We start from the raw sequence: 27,969 nt of genomic DNA, 5'->3' as shown, positions 1-27,969 counted from the left end.
GAAGCCAACCGATCTATTTTGTCAACAAATACAGCATCCAAAAAAATTTGTAATGTTTACACAAGGTGAGGCTGAACAGCCATAAGATATTATATAAAATGCATTTTAACCATCAGCTGTTTATTTGTCCCATTAGTCATCTACCAGTTTCGATTACCCATCATTATCTAGCATGTAGGGTACAATAGATTAGTTAAAAATATCCCATATTCGTTTGAAGCTGAACAATATTGAAATTATCCAGTGAAATTGATGCAAACAATTTGTCATAGAATACTGACAGTCATATCTTATGCCAAACCGACAGACATCATGTTAATGAATACGACCCTAATTCTGACTCCAATGTCAATGTATACGGGCAGGGAAGGGGGGACTGGGTACTTACGTATGCCTAGTGGGCATCCAGGGCTGCCGTTAAAAGACAAAACAGGAAATTAGGTACAATAAAGAGGATATATTTCAAGGTACAGCGTACAGGGGGCGCGCCTAGGGTCGCAAGTTACCTGGTTTAGGCCAGTCTAGGAGGTCGAACATTAATTGAAGCAGGCAACGGAAGGGGAAGCGGTTCAAGTTAACATACGTTGGTGGCCGGTCATGAAAAGCAGAGTCAGAGGCTCTGCCTTCCAAAAAGACGACTGTTCTGCCCGAGGTCTGCGTTACAAGAGAGAGAGGCAGCTGTGTTCCGCACCGCAGAACACTCCAGCATCCACAAACGTGGCCTGTATCCCAAGCACGCTATTGGCTAAAACCAATGGCGTGAATTCGCTAGCAGTTTCAGCAAGGCGTCTCTTGTCAGTAGCTTTAACTGGACAGAACTGCCTCGGTTTTGAAAGACAAGCGACTAGTCTTACGTAGGCACAACGTTAAGTCGCTCGAGGGATAAACTTGTAAAGATTTGACTGGGCCTTCGAAATAAATTTTTTATACCAATTCTCTAAAATATTCCTTGACTGGCCTCCATCATGTACAATCGCAGGAGAAACTAGTCTGCTGTACCCAACTCGTTGGCTGTACCCTCTCTCATGGATAATGGTTAATATCCGAAACTAGCAGCTGATGGTTAAAATGCATACTATAAACAAAATGTATGGTTTTTTGGCAACCCACGCATGAACAATAATGTGTGACTTGGAATCTTCTGCATGTACTGCACAGTGGTTGGATATAAATGAAACTAGATTTTAAAATTATTTCCCGCGTTCTTATTGACCTGTTTGGCAGAATAACCGGTAGATGGTTCTGCAGTATGTGCACTTGGACTTGTTATCGATCTGATCCGTCTGTTGTTGCCCGACTCGAGTGAGACAATTGGGCGTTGACAGGTGACGAAATACTTGTTGATGCTGTTTTATTTACTTTTCACGTTGACATCGAAATATGGCTTTTGTTTAATGTTGCTTGTGTCAGTTTGGGCTCTAATGGATTTTACGACTTCATGTTCACAGTTGCACTCCACCAATTAACGGCGTCCTTGCAACCGTTTCTTAGTTGAGTATATATGCTTCGCTGACACTCTGAGCATGAAAATTTGAGTTGAAAATCGCCCACACGTCTTAAGATCAACTGTCAGAAGAAAGACAAGCTTATATTCCAGGTTAGCAAAGCGAAACACTGTCAAAATATGGCGGTTGGTGATCGTTAGTAAAAAAAAACATAAATTTCGTTACGTTAGTAGTTAAAATTCACGTATGCAAATCTAAGGTTGATTCTTGAAGATTTCCAACCCTCGGTGTGTGGCGGACTGTATTGAAATTCAGTTAACGCCTCTGCCACTTCGAGGCAACACTTTTACCGGTATTTCCAGCTGTATAATGTAGTTTGGCAACAGATAGTTTGATCCTGTACCAGAAACTGTTTTGGTGCAAATGTTGCCTGTTTGTTTACACTTGTATGTGATATGATAACATAATACCGTTTGAGTAGATATTTGTGACTAACCATTTTTATTTTTCACCATTTATATTCTTGATCAGATTTTGACATTATGTTAAAAACTTCAACCATTACTGTCACTCCTGCATTATTTCTCTAGTGTTCTTAGACAAATACAAGATTTTATTTTGGATGGTTACATACTATGTTGCAGTTTGTCATGTGTGCAATCAGTTATCACACAAAAAAATCAGTACATCTGAGTGAGTGATTTAGTACTTATTCATTTAAATTTCTTTTTGTGTGTTGTAAACATATGGTGACTTTTGCAAACATCATATTGTTTACAAAGGTATGGTACATATAAAATATTTGTGTACAAAGTTTTAATACATAACATATATATTTACATAGATTAATCGATAATATATACAGCTTAGATTTCTTTCGGTGAATACAGACATTTATTTACAAAGAAAATTTTAATTTTGTTTCAAAGGGAGTGTCAATGTGTGCTCTATGGACTCCGGCAATTTGTTTCACCAGATATATGGATAGAAACTGTATTTATTTCTTGTTTTGTGGTTATGTACAGCATAATGTTTGGGTGTGTCATCCTGTTAGACAGTTGGCTGTGTAAGTACAATGTGCTGCTCATTTTCTGTTGTAAAATGTTGCACAGTTTTCCCTCTGAAGATTACCATCCAAGTACAAAATAATATATTTAAAGTCTTCATTGTTTGTACTTGAATTCCACAAATATTTCCTACACATCTGTGGCATGAATTGCTTTCTTTGAACTGCAGTAACTGTGATTTTGTACTATTGTCTTTTAGGCCCTTGTTACTAAAATATTTACTAGTCACTTCTTTTGTCCTGTGTGTTGAATGTTATATCCTCCTCATTCTCACCATAAAGCAGCAGAGAGACTCGTCAGCACAAGTAATTATATATGACTTAGAAGTTTCTACAATACCATTTACACACCCCTGGTGCAAGCATCCTGCATTACTGTTTCACTCGTAGACTAAATGTTCTTTTTTTTTTTCATTTTGATAATTTATATTTGTACAATATTTATGTCCTTTTTAGGTATTTAGACAGGAGCTCCTGAGATGAGTGTTTGATATTACACGCCCTCAGTTTCTACAACAGAAGTGTGCAGTTCACCTTATAAAAAGCCTTTGTGAGATCTAAAAATGTGTCCACAGTAGTAGAAATGAGAAGATAGTTTATTCCCCTGATACGAGATCTTTAAATACACTTTAGTGATAAGAAACTCTTTTATGCCATGTCATAACAGCTTTGTTTTAAATTTTTTAAGTACCTCGGAAGTCAGTTATAAGTTTCGATACCTGTGTAAACAGGCCTGTTGTCCGTGCTGTGCCTTGCCAGTGACTGTCAGATCTCTCCCACTGCTATAATGTTTGCATTCCCGTTTAGATCGTATAGCGCTTATGTTTTGTAGTTAGTTGTGTACTTTCAGAAATGTATGCGTACTTAACGTCCCAGCTGGCTGTGTCCCGTGATGTGATGATGTGGTGGCACTTTGTGTTAAATGTTTGTGAACAGGAGGAAAAAAGAACATCTGCAATATTGCCTTTGTATCTGTATTAATTTTTGGAACATAGGTTGTGGAGACAGACTGATCTGTAGAAGTATAGGTCAGATGAAAAGCAGACAGTTCGGTTGAGAGTTGAAAAAACTGACGAATGTGAATATGAAGTCTAAGTTGTGGTGACATTCAGATCTTTAGTGTAGACTGAAATCTAGATTAGGTCGAAATTTGACAGTAGTTAGTTACATGTTCCGTAGATCATTCAAATGATTTTATTAATTGAAATTATGTGGAACGAGGCAGTTTACAAGATATGAATATGTGATTAGTGTTAACATTAATGAATGCATTTTCATCTTTAGTCCTGCTTGTGCAACAGTACGGTCGTGAATTGGTGCGGAAGGCTTCAGTATAATTAATTTGGTACTATTGAACAGCTCTTTGTACACCTCATTGTAGCTGAGATTGCACAGAATCCTGTACTAACTAGTTTTGAGGGATGGACGCAATTTGTATGTTTGGCTGCAGCACATCCCCATGTGTGATGAGTGGATACTTTGATGTACACATTTGCTCACAGTTCAGAACTGAACATTGTATACAACTTCATAAAAAAACTGCATGTGATTTTACCAAGGCAGATGTCTGTCTGATATTATGTCAAGGAAAGCTGTTGTATAATTTCCTTGCCATTGTCAGACTGACATGCCAATGAATCCATCCAGATTTACACCTTAGTCGGAAGTATGCCAAGACTTGGTCTTACTAAGGTTTGCTGCCTAGGCAATTACTTTCAAAATAATTCATTGAGAGGTGTAAAACACAAGAAGAATCAAGTGCAAGATTATTCTAATTGGGTTGCAAATGCATTGTATCATGAATTTCATCTTGATTTGTTTGTGTTCTTATTTTGTGTGAAAAGTTAGGTAAGGAGTACTTGGTGTTTCTGTACACGGCATTAATGCAGGTCTGTTTTGTGTTAAGGTCTTACAAGGGTATTCAGTGCCAGAAATCACAAAGGTAGACCTAGTCTGTTTACAGTGTACACTGGTTGTAAACACAACTGTAACAGGCCACTAATACATTGAAACATATATGTGTGTAATTGTTAATAGTAGTACGACTGTCAGTGACAGATGTGTATGCTGCCACAGTTAGTTAATAGTTTGGGGTTGGTTTGTAAACAGTTATGAATTCCTGATTCACTGGGGGTGAATATTTATTTCATATTGGCCACATGATACCTGATGGAAATATTGGGACCTGTCAGTAAATGACACAGAATTAAACATAACAAAATCGTGTAGAGTATCGTAACATTTATGCAGTTTACGACGTGAACTTACAGACAATGAGTTTGGCATTAAGTATGTATGAGTAGGCTGAAGTTTGCAATGGGCCGTCCATGCGGAGATGTTGGATGCCTACGATTCGATTAGATTAGTACTTGTTCCATAGATCATGAATACGACACTTCGTAATGATGTGGAACGTGCCCGGTTAATAAAAGGTGTCTATACAAGATATTACATTAGACAAAATATTACATGACACAACTCTTTTTTTTTAGGTTGGGGGATTACCCACTTACTATATCCAAAAATTCATCTAATGAGTAGAAGGAGTTGCCATTAAGAAATTCTTTTAATTTCCTTTTAAATATGCTATATGGCTGTCTGTCAGACTTTTGATGCTATTAGGTAAGTGACCAAACACTTTTGTGGCAGCATAATTTACCCCTTTCTGAGCCAAAGTTAGATTTAACCTTGAGTGGTGAAGATCATCCTTTCTCCTAGTGTTGTAGCCATATACACTGCTATTACTTTTGAATTTGTTCAGATTGTTAGTAACAAATTTCATAAGTGAATATATATATATATATATATATATATATATATATATATATATATATATATATGAATATAATAGAGGGAAACATTCCACGTGGGAAAAATATATCTAAAAAGAAAGATGATGAAACTTACCAAACAAAAGCGCTGGCAGGTCGATAGACACACTAACAAACACAAACATACACACAAAATTCTAGCTTTCACAACCAATGGTTGCCTCGTCAGGAAAGAGGGAAAGAGGGAAAGAGGCAACCATTGGTTGCGAAAGCTAGAATTTTGTGTGTATGTTTGTGTTTGTTAGTGTGTCTATCGACCTGCCAGCGCTTTTGTTTGGTAAGTTTCATCATCTTTCTTTTTAGATATATATATATATATATATATATATATAAAAAACAAAGATGAGGTGACTTACCGAACAAAAGCGCTGGCAGGTCGATAGACACACAAACATACACACAAAATTCAAGCTTTCGCAACAAACTGTTGCCTCATCAGGAAAGAGGGAAGGAGAGGGGAAGACGAAAGGAAGTGGGTTTTAAGGGAGAGGGTAAGGAGTCATTCCAATCCCGGGAGCGGAAAGACTTACCTTAGGGGGAAAAAAGGACAGGTATACACTCGCACACACGCACATATCCATCCACACATACAGACACAAGCCTTGTCTGTATGTGTCTGTATGTGTGGATGGATATGTGCGTGTGTGCGAGTGTATACCTGTCCTTTTTTCCCCCTAAGGTAAGTCTTTCCGCTCCCGGGATTGGAATGACTCCTTACCCTCTCCTTTAAAACCCACTTCCTTTCGTCTTCCCCTCTTTCCTGATGAGGCAACAATTTGTTGCGAAAGCTTGAATTTTGTGTGTATGTTTGTGTTTGTTTGTGTGTCTATCGACCTGCCAGCGTTTTTGTTCGGTAAGTCACCTCATCTTTGTATTTATATATAATTTTTCCCACGTGGAATGTTTCCTTCCATTATATATATATATATATATATATATATATATATTTTTTTTTTTTTTTTTTTTTTTTTTGTGGGGCTACAGTGGAGATTTCTAGCTCTTTAAATAAGTGTCTGCAGGATGATCTTGGATGAGCTCCAGCAATTATTCTGATTACACGATTTTGTGCAATGAACACTCTTTTACTCAATGATGAGTTACCCCAGAATATGATGCCATATGATAGCAAAGAATGGAAATATGCGTGGTAATTTACTCAGCTGTATATCGCCAAAATTTGCAATGACCCTAATAGCATAATGAGCTGAACTCAAACGTTTCAGCAGGTCCTCAGTGTGTTTTTTCTAGTTCAACCCCTCATCAATGCATACACCTAGAAATTTTGAATATTCTACCCTAGCTACCAATTTCTGATCGAAGTCTATATTTATTAATGGGGTCATTCCATTTACTGTGTGGAACTGTATATACTGTGTTTAGTCAAAGTTTAATGAGAGCCCATTTGCAGAGAACCACTTAACGATTTTCTGGAAAACATCGTTTACAATTTCACCATTTAATTCTTGTCTGTCAGGTGTGATAGCTATACTTATATCATCAGAAAAAAGTACCAGCTTTGCATCTCCGTGAGTATAGAATGGCAAGTCATTAACATACATTAAGAACAGCAGAGGACCCAAGACCGAACCTTGTGGCACCCCATTCTTGATTGTTCCCCAGTTTGAGAAATCACCAGTTTTTTGCATATTATGTGAACTGCTTATTTCAACTTTCTGCACTCTTCCCGTTAGGTATGATTTAAACCATTTGAGCGCTGTCCCATTAATACCACAGTACTTGAGCTTATCTAGAAGTATTCCATGATTTACACAATCAAAAGCCTTTGATAGATCACAAAAATCCCAACGGGTGACTTCCAGTTACTCAGAACATTTAATATTTCATTAGTGAAAGTATATATAGCATTTTCCGTTGAAAAACCTTTCTGGAAACCAAACTGACATTTTGTTAAAACTTTCTTTTTACATAGGTGTGAAGCTACTCTACAGTACATTACTTTTTCAAGAATTTTGGATAAGGCAGTCAGAAGAGAGATTGGGCACTAGTTGTTGACATCAGACGTGTCCCCTTTCTTATGCAGTGGTTTAACAATGGCGTACTTCAGTCTATCTGGGAAAATACCCTGCTTCAGTGTATGATCACTTGTCTGCACCCATCCATGTGCCTGGCCCCATGCTTTAATTAAGGGGAAAAAAAAAACAAAAACAAATCCTATCAAACATTAATTCACAATTCAGCTGTTCCACCATCTTAGATATCCCCAACGGGCCCTTGTAATGTTTTACCTATGAGGATATTAATGCAATATCTTAAGGTAATGTGACAATTTTATGTTATAAAAATTGCACTTCATTTTTCAAGGAATTTACTTACAGTGTAACAATGGTGGTCCATTAGAAATCACTCAAGTATTATTGTTACTATTATTATTATTATTTCCCTTTCCTTTCTCAGACGTTATGTCTGGTTAAAAATGGAAAGTGACGTGGACCTTGATCAAGCGTGACTTCCTTTTAACTGTACGGTATATGTTACATTGCATTTAGGAACTTTTGAGTAATTGAACATGTATCATTAATTACAGATTTCTGTAGTTGTATATATAAGTTTGGATGTACCTGTATTGCTTTGATGTACTGGTGGATATTGTGTCGTATGACTCCTGTAGTTGAGACTATAATTGGTATAATGTCAACTTTATCCTGATGCCACATGTCCTTGACTTTCTCAGCCAGTTGGATGTATTTTTCATTTTTTTCTCCTATTTTCTTCTGTATATTTGTTGTATTGGGTATGGATATTTCGATTAGTTGTGTTAATTTCTTCTTTTTATTGGTCAGTATGCTGTCAGGTTTGTTATGTGGTGTTGTTTTACTGTTATAATGGTTCTGTTCCAGTATAATTTGTATTCATCATTGTCCAGTACATTTTGTGGTGCATACTTGAATGTGGAATGTGTTGTTTTATTAGTTTATGTTGTAAGGCAAGCTGTTGATGTATTATTTTTGCTACATTGTCATGTCTTCTGGGGTATTCTGTATTTGCTAGTATTGTACATCCGCTTGTGATGTGATCTACTGTTTCAATTTGTTGCTTGCAAAGTCTGCATTTATCTGTTGTGGTATTGGGATCTTTAATAATATGCTTGCTGTAATATCTGGTGTTTATTGTTTGATCCTGTATTGCAATCATGAATCCTTCCGTCTCACTGTATATATTGCCTTTTCTTAGCCACGTGTCGGATGCGTCTCGATCGATGTGTGGCTGTGTTAGATGATATGGGTGCTTGCCATGTAGTGTTTTCTTTTTCCAATTTACTTTCTTCGTATCTGTTGATGTTATGTGATCTAAAGGGTTGTAGAAGTGGTTATGAAATTGCAGTGGTGTAGCCGATGTATTTATATGAGTGATTGCTTTGTGTATTTTGCTAGTTTCTGCTCGTTCTAGAAAGAATTTTCTTAAATTGTCGACCTGTCCATAATGCAGGTTTTTTATGTCGATAAATCCCCTTCCTCCTTCCTTTCTGCTTAATGTGAATCTTTCTGTTGCTGAATGTATGTGATGTATTCTATATTTGTGGCATTGTGATCGTGTAAGTGTATTGAGCTCTTCTAGGTCTGTGTTACTCCATTTCACTACTCCGAATGAGTAGGCCAATATTGGTATAGCATAAGTATTTATAGCTTTTGTCTTGTTTCTTGCTGTCAATTCTGTTTTCAGTATTTTTGTTAGTCTTTGTCTATAGTTTTCTTTCAGTTCTTCTTTAATATTTATATTATCTATTACTATTTTCTGTCTGTATCCTAGATATTTATAGGCATCTGTTTTTTCCATCGCTTCTATGGAGTCACTGTGGTTATTCAATATGTAATCTTTTTAGTGTGTTTTCCCTTGACTATGCTATTTTTCTTACATTTGTCTGTTCCAAAAGCCATATTTTTATCATTGCTGAATACTTCTGTTATCTTTAGTAATTGGTTGAGTTGTTGATTGGTTGCTGCCAGTAGTTTTAGATCATCCATGTATAGCAAATGTGTGATTTTGTGTGGGTATGTTCCAGTAACATTATATCCATAATTTGTATTATTTAACATGTTGTATAGTGGGTTCAGAGCAAGACAGAACCAGAAAGGACTTAATGAGTCTCCTTGGTATATTCTACGCTTAATCTGTATTGGCTGTGATGTGATATTATCTGAATTTGTTTGGATATTAAGTGTGGTTTTCCAGTTTTTCATTACTTTGTTTAGGAACTGTATCAATTTAGGATCTACTTTGTATATATCTCCAATATTTGTAGTAACCATGAGTGAGGTACACTATCAAAAGCTTTTTGGTAATCAATGTATGCGTAGTGCAGCGACCTTTGTTTAGTTTTAGCTTGATATGTCACCTCTGTATCTATTATCAGTTGCTCTTTACATCCTCGTGCTCCTTTGCAGCAGCCTTTTTGTTCTTCATTTATAATTTTGTTCTGTGTTGTATGTGTCATTAATTTCTGTGTAATGACTGAAGTTAATATTTTGTATATTGTTGGTAGGCATGCTATGGGGCGATATTTAGCTGGGTTTGCTGTGTCTGCTTGATCTTTAGGTTTCAGATAGGTTATTCCATGTGTAAGTGTATCAGGGAATGTGTATGGGTCTGCAATGTAACTGTTAAATAATTTAGTTAGATGTGAATGTGTTGAGGTGAACTTCTTTAGCCAGAAGTTTGCTATTTCATCATTTCCAGGGGCTTTCCAACTGTGAGTAGAATTAATTGCTCGGGTGACTTCATGTTGCAAAATTATCACTTCAGGCATTTGTGGTATCATCTTGTATTTGTCTGTTTCTGCTTGTATCCACCGTGCGTGTCTGTTATGTTGTACCGGGTTTGACCATATGTTGCTCCAGAAGTGTTCCATGTCTGATATGTTTGGTGGACTGTCTATTTTAATGTGTGTGTTATCTATTGTCTGGTAAAATTTCTTTTGGTTTGTGTTGAATGAATGTTTGGTTTTGTTTCCTTCTATTTTCACTTTTTTTGTATCTTCTAAGTCGTTTGGCCAATGCTTGTAATGTCTGCTTCTTTTCATCTAATTGCTCTATCGCTTCTTGTTGTGAGATTTTACCTAACCTTTTTCGTTTTTTGTCTGATATTTCATTTCTTATAAATTGTGTTAGCTGTCCGATGTCTTTTCTCAGTTTTTCTATTCTGATCTGTAGCCTGTGTTGCCGTGCTGGTTTTGTGGGTTTCTTCTGTGTGTTGGTTGGTTCTGATCTCTGCCTAGTGTGTATATTTAGTGTAGTGAGTGCTCCTACATAAACCAGTAGTTGTAACTCTTCCATAGTTGTGTTTTCATTTATTTTGTTGTGTATGATTGTGTTGATAGTTTTTATTGCTGTTTCGACTTGTGGGTTATTTGGCAGTCTATGCAAGAATGGTCTAATGTCTGTATTTGTGTCTTTGTATTCTATATATGTCAGCTGAAATTTCTCTTCTATATCTAACATGTGTGTCACTTCGTGTTCTATTTGTGCTTGTTCTGGTGGCTGTCTTAAGATTTCGTTTTCCTCTGATTGTTTAATTGATGCGTGTTGTTGTTTGTTTGTTTGCTCTGGGATGTTTGAGTCCATTACTGTATTTTCTTCTTCTTCTGATTGCACATTATTTTGTTCTAGTATTTGTTGTACTTGTTGTTTGATGTTTTCTAATTCTGACTGGGGTATCCTGTTATTTTTTATTATTACACGGATCTGATCAGCTAGTCATTGTTCTCTTAAAAATTTTATTTCTGGGTATCTGATAATAAATGTTGTGTATACTTGTGATCTGTATCCAGTTGTGTTGGTTCCTAGGTTTGTTGCTTGGTAATAACAGAACACGAGGTGTCGATTAACTTCATCTGACCATCTCATCCTCTGTCTTTGTTTTCCTTCTAGAGTGGTTGCAGGAAGCATATCCTGCGAAACACCTCTATTTGGATTTAAATCATTTTCCAGTTGGCTAGCAGTGTCATTACCATTGTGGGCGGGCATAGGGTTCAAGCGTCGTCCCCGACCATGACGGCGCTTTTCCAGAGCTTCTTTAGTTCTGTCCTGAACCAACTAATCACACTAAAAGGGGGTTGGCCCTATTAGTGGTTTGTTCTTTTTGTCGCCTTTTACGACTGGCAGAACATACCGGAGGCTTATTCTTTTCCTGGGCCTCCATGGGGTTTATTATTATTATTATTATTATTATTATATTTTAAGATAGGCTTCAAACACAAATTTGGTATTATTTGGAGGGTGTTTGTGCAATTGTATTTCACACTGGAGCAGAGTTTTCTGATATACAGGATTTCTGGGTTTGGAGGCACGAATATTTTCACAGTTTTTGGTTCTACGACTATTTGTAGAGCTGTTTGCTGATGTGCACTCAGTCGTGGCAAATATATTGGCAGGAATCTTTGTTCATATTATTCTCAAGATTTGTTTTTGAGTTTGGAATGCAGTTTGACTGCACGGTGCATTGCCCAGAATGTTACTCCCCCTGGATATGCCTTTAGTGCTGTCTTTCTGTTACAGCTTATTTCTAGCACCACAGCTTATAGAAATCAAATTATAGTTTAGCTGTTAAGCGTGCTCCAGTTTAAATCACTTCAGGTAGAGAAAGATAACGGTGGGAGTAGGACAAGGCTGGGTTTTTTTCCCTACTGGTAATTTACTGGTATTTGGCGGCACGCTTCAGGCGAGCCGTACAAAATGTAGAAATATGTACAAAAGTGAATAGAAGAGCGATTAATGCTGACAACACGCTATTAGTAACAGAAAACATAATGTAGCTGTGGACACTACTTACAAAAGTTAAGAGTTGGCAATGATTTTGGTTCTCAAAATGAATTTTAGCGTATTCAGATACACGATTATTGCCTGAGCTCCCAAAGATCTGATTAGGTATTACAATTAACACCGTAGCCACGGAAAGGTTATCAAAATATAAATGTTGTACCATTCAGACCAGTGATAAATTCCACCAGACCTGGGAAATCAGTAGCAGAACTGAAAAGACTGCTGCTGTCTTTTTAAATGAGACCTTTCTTTACCATCTGTAATTTAAACTCGGAACTAAGGCTCTTCCGAACGAACGAGTGCTGTATAGTACCGATACTCTAGTACAGACCGGAGATGCGGACAACTAATGAGGCAATAACGAAGAACGCTGAAGCATTTGAAATGTAGCTGTGATAATGAGTGTTAGAAATTTTCTGGATGCAAAGAATTATCGACAAAGACGTTCTGAGGCAAAAGGATAACGAATATGGGGACACAATTAGAACCAGAAAACTAGAGTACTGTGGCCATATTGAGGCAAGACAAAGATACAGTGTTCTAAGACTTGTAATGGAAGGTAAAGTTGTAGGGAAAAAATTAGTGGCTTCAGAATGTGAGAAAGAAGTTCAGATAAACTTTCCTGCAGCTGTTTGAATCTGCAAAGTCAGGAACAAGATTAGCTCTAATGATGGCCACCTTCTAAAGAAAGATGATGCTTAAGAAGGAGAATGCAGAGATTATGGCTGCAGAAACTGATGAAGCTTAAAGGGGCGGGGGGGGTGGAGTGGGAAGAGGAAAGGGGCACGGGTCCGTAATAGTCGGGCTGCAGAACGGAAGCGGTACGTGTGGAAGGGGAAGAGTCTCGTTTGGTGACGGAACGACACGGGGGACTGCGGGCCGGCAATGAGAAGTCGAGGGACGGAACGAAACCGAGTCGAATAGGAGGAGGGAGGCCACGGCGCTAGGTAGCGGTCGCGGGGTGGGCTGGGATTGGAGTGGGTTACTGCGAGATCAAGTGTGACGTAAGTGGAGCGCCAGTCTCAGCCGGGCAGCCGAGCGTGCCAGAACACAGACTGCAGACCCGGGCAGAGGGGCTGGCTGTCGAGGAGTGGGTGGCCGCCCATCGCAACTGAGGGTGGACAGCGGAGCCGTCCGAGTGAGCTGCCCGCTGTGAGATCGCGCGTGAGAATGTGGGATCCGGCGAGGTTTTCCAGCAGCACAGTCAACTGCGGTTAAGAAAACTGTTGGCTGAGCCAACTGGGTGGGAATTGAGCTGGCTGCTGCCTCTTTTGGGTGGAGCGAGACAACAATGGGGGGGGGGGGGGGAGGCGGCAAAGAAACCAAATGGTAATCTGAGTGTGCTCTCTCTCTCTCTCTCTCTCTCTCTCTCTCTCTCTCTCTCTCTCTCTGTGTGTGTGTGTGTGTGTGTGTGTGTGTGTGTGTGTGTGTGTGTGTGTGAAGTGCATGGCAGAGAATAGATCCCATTATTGTACAATTTACTGGGATTTCTTCCCTTTCCATTCACACAGAGAGTGTGGGAAGAATGCCTCTGTGTATGCCATGATTAATCTAGTCTCGTCTGCCCTAAAGCAAAACAAAACAAACAATCTAGTCTTGTCCTCATGATACCTATGTGAGCAATAAGTTGGGAGTTGTTGGATATTTCAAAAGCCATCATTTACAGTCGGTTCTCAAAACTTTGTAAGTAGACTTTCTCAGGACGTTTTACGTCTGTCTTGTTTGAGAATCTTTGTGTAAGTGTTCAAAATGAGTAATTCAGACAATAAAATAAAATTTATATGAGCAAAAGCGAAAAGTGAAACTGGAAATACCCAAATTAATCCGAGGACGTTGTCGTTAAAGGAATCCCGATAAGTAAAGGCAAATCACAATTACGCCACGCGCTGCCAAAGAAATTAATACTGCGACAGATTCCCTCGAATCCAGAAACTCTCACAGAGTTGATACTATCTCGTAAAGTAGCAAAATAATGTTCTTCGCTTATATACACTGTGTTCGATCACATATCCGTTACAACACTTTCGTAAGTGGTATTTTCAGAAGGACTGAAAAACTAAACTTTCTGTCAGGCTACAACTGTGTGCCAAACCTCACCATTCGCAGGAGCCTGCCTGAGACCTGCTCTCACAGCTTCATTATCGACTCTGCCTACGAGGGCGGGCTGTGTACACGTCCCGGGTTCGGCAGGTTTCGTGTCGGTGCACACACACTGCCTCAGTGGGAAAGTTCATCCCGAAGACGTGGATATGCTGTTGCTTGACCCCTTTACGGTGAATGTAGTCAGACAGAGATTAATAACTGCTCGTCAGTCTCACTACTTCCTTCCTTCTAAAAGATAGTGCAAAATGTTGGAGAATTGTTGGGAATATTTTCTCTAGTATAGTTCGAACAAGAAGAGAATAGAAACTTTCGAAGTGATGAATGCTGAAGATTAGATGGCTAGATCACGTAAGTAATGAGGAGGTATTGAATAGGATTGGGGAGGAGAGGAGTTTGTGGCACAACTTGACTAGAAGAAGGGACCGGTTGGTAGGACATGTTCTGAGGCATCAAGGGATCACAAATTTAGCATTGGAGGGCAACGTGGAGGGTAAAAATGGTAGAGGGAGACCAAGAGATGATTACACTAAGCAGATTCAGAAGGATGTAGGCTGCAGTAGGTACTGGGAGATGAAGAAGCTTGCACAGGATAGAGTAGCATGGAGAGCTGCATCAAACCAGTCTCAGGACTGAAGACCACAACAACAATGACAACAACATTTTCTCTGGTGTTTCAGCAGATATTTGCAATTTCATTTTTACGTTGTGGGTTGGAGTCAGATCAGACAAATATTTCTCATCAAGTCTTTCATGAGAGAAAGCACCGATATGTTTCCCATTATGGCCTGAGCTGCTGGAGTAGGTGCTCGTGTGTGTGTGTGTGTGTGTGTGTGTGTGTGTGTGTGTGTGTGTGTGTGTGTGTGTGGTGAGGTGTCGGCAGTCGTGTGTGCGTTCTGTGTTCTTGCTCTTGTGTATGAATGGTGTGTTTGTCTTTTTTACTGACAAAGACTGCGGCCTAAAGCATTACATAAATGTCTTTTAATTGTGCCAGTATGCAACTTAACGTGTCTTCTTTACGGTAAGTAGCAGTCTGTCTTTACCTGTATTGTTGATATTGCTACTTGGAGTTTTCACTGTTTGATTTTTGGCATTCTTCTGTAGTGCCACATCTCAAAAGCTTCAATTCTCTTCTGTTTCAGTTTTCCCACTGTCCGTGCTTCAGTACCGCACAATCTTAAATTAAAGCCCTCGTTTGACATCTGTAGACTCTTTGCCCAGGTCCGTCTGCTTTTTATGTCCCTCTTGCTTTGTACGTAGTGGATTTTATTCCGTAACGTCATCTATTTGTGGCCTCCAATTTTGATGTCGAGTTTTTTGCTCTTCTCGTGTCTACTACTTCTCATTACTTTTGTCTTTTTCCAGTTTACTCTCAACAGTAGGGGCAAAAGACTACATCCCTGTCATACATCCTTTTCAGTCTGAGCACTTCATTCTCGGTCTCCCAGTCTAATTGTTCCCTCGCAGATATTGTATATCGCCCACCTTTCTCTGTAGGTTGCCCCTATTTTCCCCAGAATTTCAAACATGTTGTACCGTATCACATTATCAAACTCTTTTTCTAGATTGACAAATCTTAAGAATGTATCTCGATATTTCTTAAGTCTCGCTTCCATTACCGAGCACAATGTCAAGAATGCCTTTTCGGTGCCTCTATCTTCCGTGGAGCCAGACTGATTGTCATCTTACGGATCTCAAATTTTCTTTTCCATTCTCCTGTACATTATTCTCGTCAGCAGCTCGGACGCACGAGATATTTGGCCGATCGTACGATAGTTTTCGCACGTGTCTGCTGTTGCTATCTTCAGAATTGTGTGGATGATATTTTTCCGAAAGTCTCATAGTTTCTACACACCCATTTGAATAGTTTGGTTGCCATTTTCCCTAAAGGTTGTAGAAATTCTGGTAGAACGTTATCTATCCCTTCCACTGTATTTGATTTGAAGTTGTTCCAAGTTCTTTTAAATTCTGACTCTAATACTGGATCCCATATGTCTTCCTTATGAACTCCAGTTTCTTTTTCTGTCGTCAGATAAGTTGCCTCCTTCATAGAGGCCATAACTGTACCCTTTCCACCCCTCCTCTCCCTCTTCTGTATTTGACAGTGGAACTCCCATTGCATTCGCAATGTTAGCACCCTTGCTTTTTGTGGTGTCACCGCCAGACACCACACTTGCTAGGTGGTAGCCTTTAAATTGGCCACGGTCCATTAGTATACATCGGACCCGCGTATCGCCACTGTCAGTGATTGCAGACCGAGCGCCGCCACACGGCAGGTCTAGTCTAGAGAGACTCCCTAGCACTCGCCCCAGTTGTACAGCAGACTTTGCTAGCGATGCTACACTGACAAACTACGCTCTCATTTGCCGCGACGATAGTTAGCATAGCCTTCAGCTACATCATTTGCTACGACCTAGCAAGGCGCCATTATCAATAGATATTTAACTTGTGATGCCTGTACCGTCAGACCGATGTTCTACAATTATGGATTAAAGTTAAGTATTACATCAACTACGTACTTTATTTGCTACTAAAAATTCCCTTAACTGTTCCAGACCTCACGCCAGTCTGTGTGAGCTTAACGCGTGCCTTTCGGCTTCTTCCAAACCCCGTGAATTGGCTCCTGCCAATTCACAACACTTTTAACTTCAGCAAAGGTTTCACTGTTACCATCTGAAAATTATTGCAGAACTCAATTAGTCTTTCTTCTGTCTCATTCCTAAACCTTTCTTCTGTTCCTTCCCGTACAACCGCATTCCAGTTGTCCGCAATTATTAGGTTTTCATCTCACGTTACGTAAAGAATTACCCGTTCGATATTCTCGTATACTTTCTCTGTTTCTCCATCTTCTGCTCGCAGCATCGTAATGTACGCACGAACTACCACTGTCCGCCTCGGTCTGCTGCCAACTCGGACGGGAACGACGCTGTCACTGAACTGTTCGCAGTAGCTCCCTCCCTGCCCTATCTTCCCATTCATAATGAATCCTGCCTCTGTCGATATTACACTGTATCTGTGTAACCAGAATTCCTTTCCTTCTTTCCATTTGACTTTACTGACCCCCACTATATCTAGATCCAGTCTTTGTGTTTCCCTTTTCAGATTTTATAGCTTTAATACTACGTTTGAACTTCTGAAATTCCTCGCACGGACTCTCAGACTATCATTGCTGCATCAGTTATTCCGCCTTTTTCTCACAGTCACCTTCCGCGTGGCAGACCCCTCCCAGAGATCTGAATGGATAACTAACCCGGAAGCTTTTGCCAACGGAGAGACCGTCACGCCACTTTCTAATTAAAAGCCACACGTCCTGCAGATACACGCTACGTACCTTTAATACAGTGTTTTCCACTGTCTTCTGCACTGTCACGCCGTCGATGAGTGTGCCCAGAACTGTGTCTGCTCCTATGCCCCCTTTGACAGAGCCGTCGACAGAGCGAGGGTGACTTCTTGCCGGAAGAGAATGTAAGCAGTGGCTGGGTTTGAACTGGAACTCGTGACGTTATAGTAACTAATCGGTGATGCTGCCCCCTAGACCGCGGGTCACAGGTAACCTACATCTCTCAAAACGAGGTACTTAGTTTCAGAAGATGCTCCTCTTTCTGTCAGTTGTGTGTGGACTGTTAGTGAATTTAGGCGGATCACAATAAACACCACACAGTTAGAAATAACGCACGAGTGTTAATGGTTAAATGAAACAGAATATTCTAACTTGTTAGGTGTTTAATATAATAGAGGGAAACATTCCACGTGGGAAAAATTTATCAAAAAACAAAGATGATGTGACTTACCAAACGAAAGCGCTGGCAGGTCGCTGATGAGGCAACAGTTTGTTGCGAAAGCTTGAATTTTGTGTGTATGTTTGTGTTTGTTTGTGTGTCTTTCGACCTGCCAGCGCTTTCGTTTGGTAAGTCACATCATCTTTGTTTTTTGATAAATTGTTAGGTGTTTATTTTGATAAGGACTTGAAGTAGTTGTGTATTACCGCTCTTTTTAAATGTCTGAGCTCTGAATCTCTTATTTTTCAGATAGTATGAGATTTTTAAATAGTTGGCTTCCTTTGCCTGTTATTGTTCACTGACGTCTTGCGGCATCGTAGTCTGAGTTAAAAAAGTGTTTACTTAGTTTTTTAGTTCTTTCCACGTTCAGTGGATCAAATTTGTAAATCCTAACTATAATATGGGATGAGTCAGTTTTACAGTTACAGTTCATCTGCTCAGTAGAAAATATGGCATTGTTAATGTATCCATTTTTCTTGTTGTTGAGCTCTGTGGTTGTGAATTTTATTGCTTTCAAGAATACGAGCCACTTTGTTATGTATTTTTATTAAGTATGTATTAAACGAACTGAAGCAAAAGCTCAGAATGTAAAGAAAAATACATACCAGTGGGGCTCTTTCTTGTATTTCTAACAGTAATATGGCTACATGCTGACCATTTAGGTGATTTATTAAGTTTTTTTTATCATCGTCATCATTATTATTATTTAAAGAAACCCCTACTTTGCTTTCAGACTCCTTTCTGTACCACAAAAAGGCTGAATGATCGGTAATGTATGCCATTTCTCTCTATGGTATTTTATTTGTGAATGTTGCTGGTGTTTTAAAACTGTAGTCGACTGTCGGCAGCAAACTTCATTGGGGTCGAAATGTGCTGCAAGTTTGTTGTGGGTATGGTCACCTGTTTGAAGAGCTGTCTGCTGGAGGTTCCACACACTGTTCTCACTCCACACTTCTGTGAAACAAACGATTCCTTTCCCTGTGACGACTTACCCCAGCTTATTAGTGAACAAAAGTAGGAAAAGTGATTCAATCTTTTTGCTTTTTGACCTCCGTAATCTGATGTTAAACGTAACACAAAATGTATAGAGCTTAAGATTTATAATGTGTGACTCGTAATTCTGGTTCTCGTCAATATAAACACAGAATTGTTTAATAACAATAATGCCTGGTGCCTACACTACAACCTCTTCCAGACAGCTCTTTTAACAGCCGAGCATACTGACAACAAATAGCCTGACAGCACATTTAGTCCCGTATGAAGTTTGCTGCCGACAGTGCGCCACGACACTGAAACGGCGACAGTGTTCTTAAATGTAATACTAGAGGGAGAAACGACTAACCACCTCTTGGCCTTAGTGTAGTATGTAAAGGAGTGAGGTATTCAGCTATGAAGGGCAGTCAAAAAGTTTGATTTTGAGGATGGTGCTGCAGCACACTGTGAGCCCGGCGTGGGTATATAAGCACCGACACGTAGGTGAGGGATCGATACGGTGCTCGTGTCTCTCTGACGTGTGTGCGTCAAATGCAGAAATGTGAACTGTGCCGACATTCTTACCAAATGTCTTTCCTCGGCTGCCATAGGACGGGCACCAGTAGATACCTTACCTGTCATAAAATGGGCAGCACGAGCGTCCGAAAATGCCGCAGTGAGACCGTGCGGAGAGTTCCCCGCCAGTCGCAGTTCGGCACGAGATGCAGGTCGCCGTGGGAGGCACTCGAGCACCTGCCGTGCACTCCCGATTTCTCCCCCGTTTGATTATCGCGCCGTCAGTCCCTTACGAAAGGCCTCGGAAGGTCGACGATTCCCGTCGGACGAGGATGTGCGGCAGGCAGTTAAGGTCTCCTTCACGCGGCAGGACACGGTGCTTCACCGAAGGGGAACTGTCGACCCGGAGCATCGGTGCGACGACTGCCTAGGTGCTTGCAGCGATTTTGATTGACCGGTGTACTGATTCTGGACTGCACGACATTTGGAGGTGAACTTTTTGATCATCTGTAATATAGAACTTCTCGACCTGCTACTTGCTGTGATGTAAAGGATTTAATGGATACTAAAATTAAACACGAACCAAAATTGTAATCGCTCGATGTGTGTGGCTCAGTAGTTAGGCGCTAGACTACAAATCCGAAGGTCTCTGGTTTGATTAACTGAGCTGCACTGCAATTCAGAATTTGCATCGAACTGCAGGCCCCCTGTAATTGGGCTGTGTGTTTCAGTTCTCCAGATCGGAGGAAGGCTGCCTCCGACAGGACTGTCCCCGGCACGGCACTCTCGTGTTCAAAACATCTCCAGGATTCCGTGACAAGTCCTCCTCCTCAGTAGGAGAATTTTTCAACATGTGCATGCAGGAAAGAGAGAGAGAGAGAGAGAGAGAGAGAGAGAACCATTGAACTATATTCAGTACAAATAATGGAAAAAAAATTGAAATATTTCATAAATGATTAACGCACAGTCATACTTTCTGCTGAAAATGTGTACTGTGATTGTAAAACCAATCCATTCCACGTCGGAGTGAGAGGTTGGAGTAAAGATACAAAGAACGTGCGAACGACTGGTTCTGTCATCCGTTCTGTCAAGTAGCTCTCTGCTGTTCACTGTGGGTGGGTTGCTTACGTGTAGAGCGAACGGTAAAGGCCCCGCGACCGATCCGCAGTGCGCGACTCACTTCGCAGTAGCCGGACGAGAACTGTGCCCTTCGGAAAAGTCGTTCCCCACGTGCTCGCTCTCCGTAACCGGATACCTGCCTCGGACGTACAATTGTGAGAGACTGTCGGCGGACTCTGCTGGCCGTATTGAGATTTGACTACTATTACTGTTCTGTTCTCTACTCGAGCTTAGAAAACCGAATATCGTACTGTTGACGAGAGGGGCCAGTAACGTGTGTTTCAATTTGCAGGTACCCGTCTGCCTCTGCCCGCAGGCAGCGCGTCGACTGTGTTTGTGCCGAACTGGGGGCCTCTCTCCTGCACTCCTGGGAGAGGAGGCGAGGGATCGCCGAGGTCATCTCGGTCTTCCGTCGTCCTTGTGTAAGTTGGCCTGGACACCCTCAGATTTCCTGCAATATTTGCTTGTGAATGTCTGTGCTGACCAAAAGTGCCCAAGAGAGGAATTTTTTGCATAGGTATTTCTTGGTCTCACAAGGGGAGGCCGCCAATTGTGAAATTCAGATTCAATTCATACTGCGCATAATAAAAGCTCATGGCCAGAGGTGTAATGTGGCAAAGCACCAAGATGCACTTCTCAGCCGTTGTCGAGAAAATCGACATTTAAAAGAAACCGTTGCGGTGAAATACTCTCTAAGATTATTAATTTTCTACAGAGTCGTGGCGCAACGGTAAGCGCTGGGGTTCGTAATCCGAAGGTCGCCGGATCGAATCTCGCAGCATGCAACTTTTTTTTTTTTTGAGCATTTGTTTTTTGTAATTCAAATGTGTGTGTACACACACACACACACACACACACACACACACACACACACACACACACACACACACAGATTTTATATATATATATATATATATATATATATATATATATATATATATATATATATAAAAAAATTCCCGGCAATCAGTTGCAACAATTATGCATATAATAAGTTGTTGAAAGTCGTTTGTCGTGGAAAACAAAGTTTTATTTAAGACACATTACAGAGTGCCGTCTGGAGACATATGTATGCTTCTCCAAATGGCTGAAAGGTCTAACGCAATGCTGCCACACGCCACCACACACTTCGCCCAGCTTGAAGGCCCATGTCTGTAGCCGACAGAATTTGAAAAGCCCTTTACATCTGGAAACGGCTGAATCGTTCCACGCGCACATTAGAAAGAGAGAGAGAGAGAGAAAGAGAGAGCATAGTCGCCTCTTTAGAACTACTTGACAGAACCAACGGTCCAAACAACTACGGTCTCACGCTCCGAATAGGTGAAAGGTGTATGAAGTAGCCAATTGGCCCCATCTGCAGAACCACACACATGGTCTAACAGCCCTGGAAATCGTAAGTAACACCGAACGATTATTTCACCTTGCGAAATTTGTGCGACAATTGGTGATTCTAATTTGAAAAGCAAGAGAAACACGTGAAAAATGTAATATTGTAACTACCAAAAAATACATATCTTATATGTATAAAAATAAACATATGCTACAGGCCACTGAAAATGCTTTACAAATAAAAGAAGCGAAACGTGTATGGCAATAAACAAACTGCCTTTCATTTAGTTGCGTAGGCGGAACATACCTCTATGAATGAAATGCCATATCACTGATGGCTGAATTTATCTAAGATATTTTCTCTAAATCTGTGTTCAGTAGCCATAATGCATATGCATGTGCTGCCAAGAGGAGAAGATTGCGTCTCTTCAGGAACAAATGTCAAACATGATCGTTTTGCTGGGTACACTAGACATCTCTTCCGACCGAAAGACGTTTGGATTTGCTTTAATCTTATTGCTACGTTGCAAGGTATGGTTTTCGAGTCCATGCATGATAAAACTATCTACCTGAAATCCTTATTCTTTGCAGGTTTCTTTTCGCAGGAATGAGTGCGATTATTCCAGGTCCTTTTTCAGTGTACAAGTATCCACAGCACAATTCTCCCTTGATAGTTCCATAAACTCTTGCTTAATTGTCTTCATAATGTTAACCACGTGTAGTTAACGGAAGACGTAGAAACGATATTCCGAAACGAATATGTATAGCGTAAGTCAAACGTTCGAATTAGAACAGAGACCCCACGAACACAAATTTGCTGTGGCAGGTATGAAATATAAACTCCGTTACTCGCTCGTTACACTTGAAGGACAGATGTTGAATGGGCCGAAACGAGCCGCCACATAACAGCGTAGTTGCCTGCTAACTTCGAAAGAAGGTAGATGCGGTCCCTAGCGCAACTTATAACATCGTCGAAAATCAGTGCGGACGTGAGAGCTTTGGTATACACTGTTAAAAAAAAAACGGAAAAATGGAGGCGGTACAATTGGAGAGCGATCCGCCTTCACCAACATGCATAAGCAATTCATTAATAGTTTGTGTGTGTGTGTGTGTTTTTATATATATATATATATATATATATATATATATATATAAAAATACAAAGATGAGGTGACTTACCGAACAAAAACGCTGGCAGGTCGATAGACCACAAACAAACACAAACATACACACAAAATTCAAGCTTTCGCAACAAATTGTTGCCTCATCAGGAAAGAGGGAAGGAGAGGGGAAGACGAAAGGAAGTGGGTTTTAAAGGAGAGGGTAAGGAGTCATTCCAATCCCGGGAGCGGAAAGACTTACCTTAGGGGGAAAAAAGGACAGGTATACACTCGCACACACGCACATATCCATCCACACATATATATATATATATATTACAAAAAAGTAATAATAAAAAAATTTGCATGGCGCGAGATTCGATCCGGCGACCTTCGGATTAAGAACCCCAGCGCTTACCGCTGCGCCACGACGTTGTAGAAAATCATTAACTTACAGAGTATTTCACGCCAACGATTTCTTTTAACTGTGGATTTTCTCTACAACGGCTGAGAAGTGCATCTTGGTGCTTTGCCACATTACACCTCTGGCCATGAGCTTTTATTATGCGCAGTATGAATCGAATCTGAATTTCACAATTGGCGGCCTCCCCTTGTCAATCATATTCACGTAATAATAATAATAATAATAATAATAATAATAATTTTATATGCAACATCGTACGGTTTTGCACCTACTCAAAAATGGCGAGTGCTACAGTTTTAGATTTCAAGTACATTGCAAATTCATTTTCTAAACATGCTATGAATTTTATATTACTTTTCAATTTACGTAAATATTTTCTAAGTGCTTAGTTTTTCCATTCGAACTGTAAGGGGGCAATCAAAAAGTTTTCGTTTGAAGGTCATGTGGGCAGAGATCGGCTTCCCAGTGGTGCAAAATTCTGTCAGTATTGAGGTCATCATCTCACTGGTGTCTGTTCAGTTTGCACCCTGTTCCACTGCGTGAAGAAATCCGTAACTGCCTGCTGCACGTCCCCTTCCGACGGGAATTGCCGAAACTTCGAGGCCTTTTTTGAAGGACTGAATGTGTGACAGTCGCACGGGGAGAGGTACAGACTGTAGGGCGGGTACACAAGCGTCTCCCAATCGAGGGGGCGTAACTTCTGCATTACGAAGTTTGTGACGAGGAGGTGTGCTTTATCGTGAAGCGGCAGTGCCCCATTCCGCGGTGATGTTTTTTGACGGGCATGCCGCCTCGTAGACATTCTTCATTCCCTGGCGGATGTCTGCCGGTGTTCATGCTTTGGCAGCCGGGAAAAGATTAATGGCACTTCGGTCCCGGTTGGACCCGTTCGATAATAACGTCACCGTAGTTCACATTTGCGCTCGTACTGCACACGTGTCGGAAAGACACGAATGCGACACTTGTCCCTCGCCCGTGTGACGTGTTTATACACGCGTGTCGGAGTTGCTCTTTTTTGCATATAAGCTGCAGCAGTGGCCTCAAACGGAAATGTTTTGATGATTCATTATACATTATGCTTTACTAATATTGCAGTGTATTAAGAGGAAGGCATATTGCATAATATTCAGCAGGACACAGAAAAAACAATTGGACACATTTTTCTTAGTATCCAGTGGAACACATGTAAGATTTTTTATTCTGCCTGAAATAACATTAGTGCAGTTAAAAATGTTACATTATGTAGTACTTTTCTTAGTCCTTTTTCATTTTTTGCACAACATACAATAGAATAGGAAGCAAGTTAGTTGAGCAGTTATATTGTTGATATATATTTTATACTGGATACTATAATACCGCAAAAGTCTATATAAATAATTATATAAAACATGAAAACTCATTTTCTTGAAGTTGTTATACATGCATAAGCACAATATAGAGTTTCTGTATTGACAAAAAATTAAATTGTGTATACAGTAGAGTGTCGATTATCCGAAGTAATTGGGGGACATGGGTGTTCGGAAAACTGGTTTGTTCGAATAATCGAACTGTACATCTTTATTTGCCAAAAAGAAATTCCGTACAGTAAATTTATTCGTAAAAACAGGCATCTCTTTTAGTATTACAAAGTAACATACAAAGGCAACTTTAGTAGGAATATATAGTATGTGGCACAGTTTATTAAACAAAAATATATACATATATTTGATACTGCCGCTACTTCTACTGCCAGTGCCGAGCTGACAGAAGTGTGCCGATTGTTGAAACACAGCGACTGACGGCTCGGCCAGTCAGCAGCGCCTCGTGAAGGCCCCATAAGAAACAATGTTCCCCCAGCGGTGGCCCAGTGCGGCGACTACTGTGGGAAACTTGGATTGGAAGGGAGGGGGAGGATGGACGGTAGGGTGGGAGAGTAACAGGTGCGAGCGAGTACACAGTTCGGTAAAGCGGTCGTTCGGTTGCCTGACGTTCGGATAATCGACACTCTACTGTGTGTGTCTCTGAAAACAACCTGTGGTCTGGAAACACCTCATGTCGGTGAATTCTCAGAATTACTGCAAAATGTTAAAAGGGTCCTAGGACATGTTGCTATCCTAAGAATTCATATAAGCAACGGCAAATTAAATAAGCCTCCAATCGAACTTTCGAACTTTAAAATTTGATAAAGTATCTATGGCAAGGAAACACACGTTCTTCAATGGTTAGCAGTTTAACGGTGACAAAAATGAAACACACTAACAAAGGAGCTAAACTTAAACATTGACGTCAATACGTATGACACGCACCAATAATACTACTGACGCTGGCTGAGATGAACGAAACAGTGGAATGTCGGGAGAGTTCACTCGAAGGGAAGTAACCCACGCAGGCGAACAATCGTACGGCACACACGTCTATCGATGAAACGGCACTGCGGAGAGACTTTTTGAACACCGCGTATTTCCATTGTTCTTCTGCTGTCGAACTAGTTCCTCGAGACACTTTTCTGAAAACGTGTTCAAAACTGCTTCGCAACGTTGTCTGTCTGGGCCTCTGGGCCCCTCCCCCCCCCCCCCCCCTTGCCTCCCCTCTCCCAAATGAATCCACAGACATCCCAGTCGACAGTCAAATAAAATCTCACATTTTGGATGGGATCGAGACTGACCGATCTAGGGAGCCAGTCGAGGTGTGACACGAGGCATGTCTGGCACCTTCTTGGGAGCGTCATCGTGAAGCTGTAGAAAACGGGGAAGTGTTCGGTTACCGAGAACTTGAAATAAGCCTCCCGGTTTGTTTTCACAGCAACACAAGTGAACGGTCAGGTTGTGGTACAAAAAAGACCCCAAAATCTCACTGAAGCACTTTGGACTAGAACTGCAGCTTCCAGATGGTGGGGGTTAAATGCCTCGTCGACCTGCCAGTAGATTCGGTGGTAAAGAGGCTAAATAGTGACACGTCTGGCCGTACGATGCGCCTCAAACTGTCCGCCATCGTCTGACCTGTCAGAGAGGCGTGGCTCCTTGTGTTGTCGTGAGCTGTGGCCTTCTGCGGCATAACCGACTAGAAGCGTCTATTATGCAGTGTTCGCTCTGCAGTGTTCTTTGCAAAACTGGACGAGATCGCTCATGTTCATTGAAGGTGGCGACTCTCGTAACATTCGAAACCTATTGTCACCAGTGAGGTGAGATCGTCGTCTCTGTTTGCTGTCGGTTAGGACCTTTTTACAACCACTGTTCGTACTCCGTCATTACGTGACCATCCCTCGTACACACGTCAGTACACCGATTGACTGCACAACTTCATTCGTGTTGCAGTCGTTGGCACATCCGAATGGGATAGTTCCTTCCTGCCCTTCTGTTGCGTCGTAACAGTGCCGTCTCGTCGGGGCTGCAGCATTAATGAGGGTACCTATTCTACGAAGTGAACCGTCATCTCGACTTCACTAGAAATGTCAGTTACCTCGAATATCTCCATAGAGTTCCGTTTTTGTCGATTCTCGACGCAGTGGTCCTACTGTGCAGTGCCCCCGATTATTCTATCGGACTCTGTTCCAGTGCAGTGGACAGGCTGCTGTAAGGGAAGTCGCATTCTGTATCGACTGGCTACGAAGTCGTGTAACAATGTTTTTGATAATTAGTCTGTGTTTTAATGTTTCTTGTAATGTTTTGTAAAATCATTTAAACAGAACTCTTATCTACAATGTCTTCATAACTCACGACAACTCGGCAGGTGACGTACGGACATTTTGTAACTGGCTTCTTTAGTTTCTTCTTCTCTGGGATGAAACCGATGTCATTTGAAGCTCCTCTTCCCCGTAGCGATCTCCTTCTCTGGAGTCCCCGGCATCCCCGAGCAACAGTGGCAAACTGTAAACGATTTCTCCGGTGCGAGTAAAGATACCCGTTCGATGTTGTGTGTCGCTGGTGGAGTCTCTTCACATTTCTCCTTCTGTATCTGGGCATAAATTGAAAATCAAACGTGTCCACAGTAGAAATTCCTTTCGATAATACTAACTAAAATCAAATATCTCCATGGACAATTTTTATTGACGTAGTAGAAGAGGTTGCTACCTTAAATACAAACATAAACCTCTGCAGTGGTGGCCCACCTTGCTGCGCTGCGTGAACACACACACACACACACACACACACACACACACACACACCATCTACTCTGTGGGGGTGGCTGATACCCATAATACCCAGTCATCTTCCACCACACGCACAGCATTCATCCTGAAGAGCGTGAGACGTCTGCAGTTGGCAGTGACAGTTGTCTGCATTTTCGCAGAAAATGGCACGAACAAAACTTTATCCCTAAAAAAGATTCCTCACGTGCCTCTCAACGGTATCTGCTTCTTCAGTGTCACATCAGTCCCGTGTCGTTCCAGAGCGCCGTAACACCGCGACGAGGAGTGTCACCTGCCGTCTCCGCCGGAGTGACGCCGCCCTGCCGCCGACTCCGAGGCACCGTCTGCCGCTAGCGGGTGATATGGAGGACGCGCGGATGTGAGATCAGAGTTCTTCTGCACCT

General features: G+C 41.0%; 1 long non-coding RNA gene across 1 annotated transcript; it reads left to right on the top strand.

The window, feature by feature from the left end:
- The first annotated feature begins 1,221 nt into the window (after positions 1-1,221).
- LOC124720374 lies at positions 1,222-27,969 on the top strand. The gene is made up of 4 exons (XR_007006139.1): positions 1,222-1,325; positions 1,449-1,597; positions 20,897-21,026; positions 27,827-27,969. It is a non-coding gene; the product is annotated as an uncharacterized LOC124720374 (long non-coding RNA).

Source organism: Schistocerca piceifrons, chromosome 11 (assembly GCF_021461385.2).
Source record: "Schistocerca piceifrons isolate TAMUIC-IGC-003096 chromosome 11, iqSchPice1.1, whole genome shotgun sequence".
In the NCBI taxonomy this organism is placed as follows: Eukaryota; Metazoa; Arthropoda; class Insecta; order Orthoptera; family Acrididae; genus Schistocerca; species Schistocerca piceifrons.
The sequence above is the reverse complement of the archived record's forward strand: the minus strand, read 5'-3'. Positions and strand labels throughout refer to the sequence as shown.